Source organism: Cupressus sempervirens, chromosome 9, assembly GCF_028749045.1.
Source record: "Cupressus sempervirens isolate cs-2001-9-10 chromosome 9, ASM2874904v1, whole genome shotgun sequence".
In the NCBI taxonomy this organism is placed as follows: Eukaryota; Viridiplantae; Streptophyta; class Pinopsida; order Cupressales; family Cupressaceae; genus Cupressus; species Cupressus sempervirens.
The window spans coordinates 77,196,555-77,202,828 of NC_143126.1; the positions used below are offsets into that span (position 1 = coordinate 77,196,555).

The following is a 6,274-nucleotide window of genomic DNA, read 5'->3' on the forward strand; positions in this document are numbered from 1 at the left end:
CAAACCATGATGGCCCAATGGGAGACAACATTGTAGACTTACAAAGGATGAGAGCAACATACTTGAGACCTCAGAGGAAAGAAGGATATGTGTTGTTGTTTCCTATATGCCTCTGTAGAAAATACCTGAGACTTTATGATGCTTAACAATCTTCTCTCGAATAGCAATCATTATGTCATTCAAATAAACAGATTTGAAAAAAAATGGTCACAAGGGGTCAATGATCTAGTTTACAATACTCCAACAGAAAATGGAAGGTTCTTAATTTGAATTTTGGCTTCAACTAGTCCAACAAAAAAAAAGTTAACATAGTAGTCGAATCCGTTCAAGCTATAAGTCTAGAATTCAACGATCACCCCCACCTGTCATATGATTTTTCTATGACAGTTTGATCATTTTGATGTCTTTTATTTTACGTTCTATGAAAAAAATTCATTGTCATTTTTTTCATTTCTGAATAATCAATATCAAAATTCTTAGTTCAAAAAATTATAATATTATATAATAAATATATAGAAACTTTTTATTTCTTTAGGAAAAAAATAAAATTAAAAAATAACTATATGTCAAAATCTCAAATTACATAGACAAATTTTATATTTCTATATTTTATTTTAGAAAGATTCCAAGTTAATATAAATATATAATAATATAATAATTAGTAATTAGTAAGTTTCTAGATTCATATTAAAATAGAATATTCAAATCTATCACTTTAAAATGTATAAACAAACAAATAGCATATATTTATATTATAAAGTAAATTAGTATATTATTTATAATAAATTTTTATGTTTTATTAATAACTTAAAGTGTCATATTGACGGTTTTAAAAGAATATGACATGTCAACTTATACAGTCTAAACAAAATTTAGACTGTCATATACGGTTCAAGAGTGTGAAAACTGCCATCAAATTCTAGGCCTGGTCCCAGAGATCTACAGAGTGTATACAACTTTAAAGGGTTGTCCAAAATAGGCAACAACCAAATCGAAGATAGAGGCCGGGCACAAAAAATTCAGCAGTTCAATGGTAGAATACTCCATCAACAAATAGAGAGTTGCAGATTTGAATCCTACCTGATCCATGAAAAGCTCAGATAACATACTGACTCTCGTGCAGATGCTCTCGGCCTGGCATTAAATTGATAAACAGCATGTCTTCCATAGATTTATCAGTCTTCATGTGGAATTATGCTCTACTATAAAAAACCTGTATCTTTTACTCGCCCAGGGGCTCCTCTGTTCTCAATTGGAAGCAGCAATCAGCAAAATGCTTATGGAATTGTCTGAAGCCTCGGCATTTAAAGATTGCCTAAATGTAGTCTTCACTTTGACATCAAACCTCAAAACATCCATTTGGATGAAAAAATTTGAGGCCACGGGAAAGAGGAACCCCCAATCTGAATAAGCATTAACGGGGGTTTATGGCTCTTAGTTATTGCTGCCGAATGTAATCACAGATAAGAGCGATGCCGACAGTTTTCGAAAGGTGCTGCTTCACCTGATAACCTAATGGATCTGAGCAAAAAAATGTATTGCGTCGCCTGATTCGTTACTTTCATCCGCCCCACAGCTGTATACATCGCTCCTCTGGTTCACCTTTACCATATCCTGCAAAAACAAAAAATAAAAATAAAAATTATGAAAACTTGTCCAAAAGAACTAAATCAATAGCATTTGAAGGAGAGAAAGGAACTGGGAGACCGTAAAAATAAATACTCAATGCTCAAACCATCAAGTACTCTCTGGATGCGTCAAAATTTGCAAATTAAACCCTAATTTCCAGTTGTCTTATAATTTCCTCCCGGTCAGCTCGTTTTCTTGTTCTACATAACCGCTATCATGCGGTTGGAAAGGAATTTCCTGTGATATAACGCCGTTGACACTGTTGATCTCACAGGTGCGTTGATTTGGGGCAATTTATCTGCCAGATCTCACGGTGTCACTCTCCAAGCCAATGCTTTCAGGGTCTCTTCAAACCCTCTCTCTTCCATTACATCGGAGAGTCAAAACCCTAAGATTGGACAGGCAATGTAGCAGAAGTCAAATAAATTGCCGTAAATCAAGATATCCGTGGGATTAAAAGCGATGGCGATGATGAATGTATCACAAGAATTTCCATTCCAAGCGCATGGATTTTGGTGGGACTCCATGCATTTTGCGTGCCCTTCTGCACTCCCTTCTGAATTGCAGGAAAGTTGAGTAGAGATGCAAGAGCAAACAGGTGACTGCAGGAAATGATAGCTCCTGCTCGCATAGAAATACTTCGTGATCCGACATTTTCTAGTTGCGTGTACCATAAAATTTCCACGTAGAATTTCCGAATTTTGATAATAATAATTAGGATTTGAAAATTATTGAGTTGCTTGTAGCACAAGATTTCCGATTTTTGTTAACGATTGAAACCGTGTAGTGGTGCGCACTCTAGAGACATGTGATTTTAGTTCGAACATCACGTCATGCTGACGCTTTGCTATTTAGCCAAATCCTACGATCGACTACACTCGGCTCATTTGGTTTTTAAATACTTGATTTATGAGTTTTACAATTTGAAATTTAGATTAGGGTTTTCAAATTTTAGTTTGGCCTCGTTTGGTTCAAACTTAAATTTTTTTGATATTTGTTATTTGTTATTTCAATTTTATTTGGTTCACAAATATTTTATATCAGAATAGATGAATCCATAGAAAATGTGTAATTTTTTCAATGTAATTTAAGGATAAAATATTTGCTTTAATGCAAGAGTGTACCTTTTGTGACATGCAAAAAGAGTTCATTACTTAATTTTCCTTTGCGTACAGAGTTGAAACATAAATCATTACGATTTATAAATGACAAAATCATTGTAAATGAGAATTGAACGATGTCATCCACAGGATCAATAAATCTTAATGAAAAAATAAGAAACAAATAAATCTTGATTAAAAAATAAGAAACAATCAGATTTTCTAGCAGTTGATATTTATTTTTCGATGAAATAGCACTTTTTCGAAACAAATCATTAATTATTTCTTAACATCTAAAAAAGGGCTAGGCATAGGAATTGAGAATATGAATGCATATTGGGAATAGGAATGACTATTCCAATAACAACTTTTTTTTTGAATGGACATACGCACATTTTAGGGGCAAAATGGGAATATGTATTCATATTTCCTATTCCAATTGACACACCAAATGGAAAATAGAAAACCTATTCCTATTCTAGCAACCAAACGGGCCCTCATCCAAATAGTCTTTAATTATTTAAATTCTTCTTAATCATATCGGATATTGAAGATTGAGTGTCATGAAGTTTTTACCAGGCATCTCCCAAGACTGAGCAAAGAAATCGTAATGAAGTAACTTCGTCATGAATTTTTTGAAAAATAACCTTGGTTCAACAAAAAAGCATAACACTTAATAGCATATGCTTAATCTAAAGGTGTAAAAGACCAAAGAGAAAGAAATTTCTCCAAAGATTTTAAAGATAAATCATACAAAATCTCTATTTTTATTTAACTGGGTAAAGAAGAACTGAATCTCAGCCTACAAAAGAACCAAAATAGAGACACCTTAGAGCCATTGCAACATTAGACATTGGCAGCAAATTATGTAAATCAAACCTCAAATTGTTTTCATTTCAATTCATATGTAATCCTCATTTTTGACAAATTTGAATTAGAATGGGAATTGGAGCAATTCCACCTATTTAGATGGAAGACCAAATCCTAGATTTGAGGGTAAATGGGGGTACCAAATTCTATTTTTTTTGAATTACAATTATAATTTTGTGCACCCAAACAACGGATTAAATTTATTAGAACAATTCTTGTATAATTTCAACAACCAAATGTGTCCTTAGTTTTTTTCATGAGAAGTATTCTTGATGTGATGTCTAAATTTGTAGCTCTATGATGTGCTCAAACGATAATAAATTGAATCATGAGGGAAAATAAATAAATGTCAATTGTAGGGGAACCTTCTAGAAAATAATTATTATATTTCTATCTAGATTTAACTATATAACTTTTGAGTAAAAAAATATTATTGATCCATGTGTTCACAAGTAGTAGTTCACAAGAACCCACCATTCATAAAAGTGAATGGAACACTTAGCACTCATTGCATTTAGGCAATTTTCATTCTAAGGTGAATCATTTGATCTTCCTAATAGGTCATCCATCCTAGTAGTACTCCAACTCAAGTGCACTTGTTCATGGAGTTTCCTCCAACATCTAGCATATAAAATAACAAGCTAAGTAGGCTTAACCTTGGACGAAACTCCATAGGTAAGCCTATTTGAGTTGGGGTTGAATTGAGATGGGTGATATCCCAAGAAGGTCGAATGCCCCACCTTTATGAGCATCACCTAGATGCAATGAGTGTTGAGTGTTCTATCATTTGCATGAGAGATGGATTCTTGTGAACCAGTATAGTCATGGAATGTGAGTCAATGAGTTTGACTCAAAAACTACCCAATTAAATCCTAATAGGATTATCACAATTTTACTTGTGGTGGAAAATATCTCTTAGGGAACTCTTCATCTAGATCTTGTGATTTCTAGCATGTATCTGGTTCCCTTTTTTGAAGTTTTGGCAAGATGATAAAGTAATTTGGTACATTGTATATCTACACCATGACAAAATGGATGCACTTGTGGGTCTCTCTTTACAACATGGGTCCATTTCCATTGACCATACAATATAGAGAGAAAATAACCCTTATAAAAATATTGAATTAATTTATTTTATATATTTTTAAAAATTAAGTTGTCTATACTAATAGAAAAGTTATTTTGTTATATTTGATTGTCTACTATATAATTTGGTTATTTGGAAATAATGAGTGGTTTAAAAGATCAATCTAATATTATATTATAGCACTTTTTTAGAAATCTTATTTTATCCAAGTTTTGTCACTTTAGTTAATTTAAGGTAGATTGCAAATAATTTTTTTAAGTGTGTGAACAAGATTGTGGGCAAAGACTATGTCCTCATGTTCTAAAATTTAATTTTAACATTTTGAAGTTAATTTGTTAACATCAAAAGTTTCAACTATATGTGTAGAGTTGTATATAGAGAGACATCATCTCAAAATACCTTCATATAATAGGATCATAAATTAAGCTCTTTAAAAAATCAAAAAATCTAAGGGGACTAGTCATCAATCCTCATTTGCTAGTATCCACCAGATCAAGATAAATTAGAGAAATATTCCAAAGACACATTTCTAGACATAGTCATAATATATTCTTTGAGGCATCTTACAAATTAATGTGTGACTGATAACTAGAATAGTGAGCTTTATCATTGGTAGTGGAACTCATGATCTATTATGAATGCATTTCAAACAATGGTGATAGGGTAAAAGTACAAAGCTATGTCACCTTTCAGGCTGACTTATCAAAATGACTGAATTTCAATATTTCTATCTCAAAATTTAATTTTGTTCAAACATATGACCTAGATAAATTCGTTCTAGCTAACACTAGTATAATTGACCTCATTTTTTGACGAAAATTGGTCTAATTTTTTACTCATGTTGGTTGAATGATCTAGAAATTATTTTGTCGCTATTTTCCTCGTCAAAGCTTTGACCAAGTCTTGTGAGCATCAAAATTTTGACGCACAATTTGGTTGAAAATGGCCTCCCTTGTTCATGAGAACCAAACCTGCGATGACATCTTGGTCGATGTGTTGGTCAAAAGTTTGACCAAGTTTGGTTGAAATTTTGACCATTGTTGACCCTCGATCGACCAAGATGCCAAACCCATGGCAATATCCTGGTCAATGCATTGGTCAAACTGTTGACCAACATGTTTTGTTTTTAAAAAAATTTACCTAAAGATTAATATCTAAAGTAATCATCGAAAACAACCTAATCAATGATTAGTTTGGATATTTGTCTTCAAGTCTTTTGTGGGTCTACCACCACCTTTAGATGAGATTTCATAGACCTATATTGATTGCACTTATAGAGAGATGAGATTCTAGTATGACATCATTCCATTTCCTAATTGGGAGATGTTGGGAGTTGGCCATTAAATTAGTAAACATCTATTACATCCTATATATTCTCATACATAGGGAACAAATTATGATAGATAAACCCTTGATAGCTGACATCTATGAGTCATGCATCTATAAGGTTATGGTAGGTTAGTGGATGATAAAGGACATATGTATTTGTGGTTGTTTGAGTAAGGATGGTGCCAAATTCTATTGGTGTGTTAAATTCTAATGACCACAATGGCAATACAAGTGGCTACATATGGATAAGGTTCCCATC

The 6,274-nt window shown here is 32.7% G+C and overlaps 1 long non-coding RNA gene across 2 annotated transcripts; it reads right to left on the reverse strand.

The window, feature by feature from the left end:
* Window positions 1–772: 772 nt before the first annotated feature.
* On the reverse strand, window positions 773–2,251 carry LOC149537693 (uncharacterized). 2 transcript variants are annotated; one of them, XR_016356402.1, is made up of 2 exons: window positions 1,723–2,251; window positions 773–1,614 (listed from the first exon to the last, which is right to left on the reverse strand). It is a non-coding gene; the product is annotated as an uncharacterized LOC149537693 (long non-coding RNA). The 2 variants fall into 2 exon arrangements; XR_016356403.1 differs by having other exon boundaries at window positions 1,708–2,245.
* Between the last annotated feature and the right edge of the window lie 4,023 nt (window positions 2,252–6,274).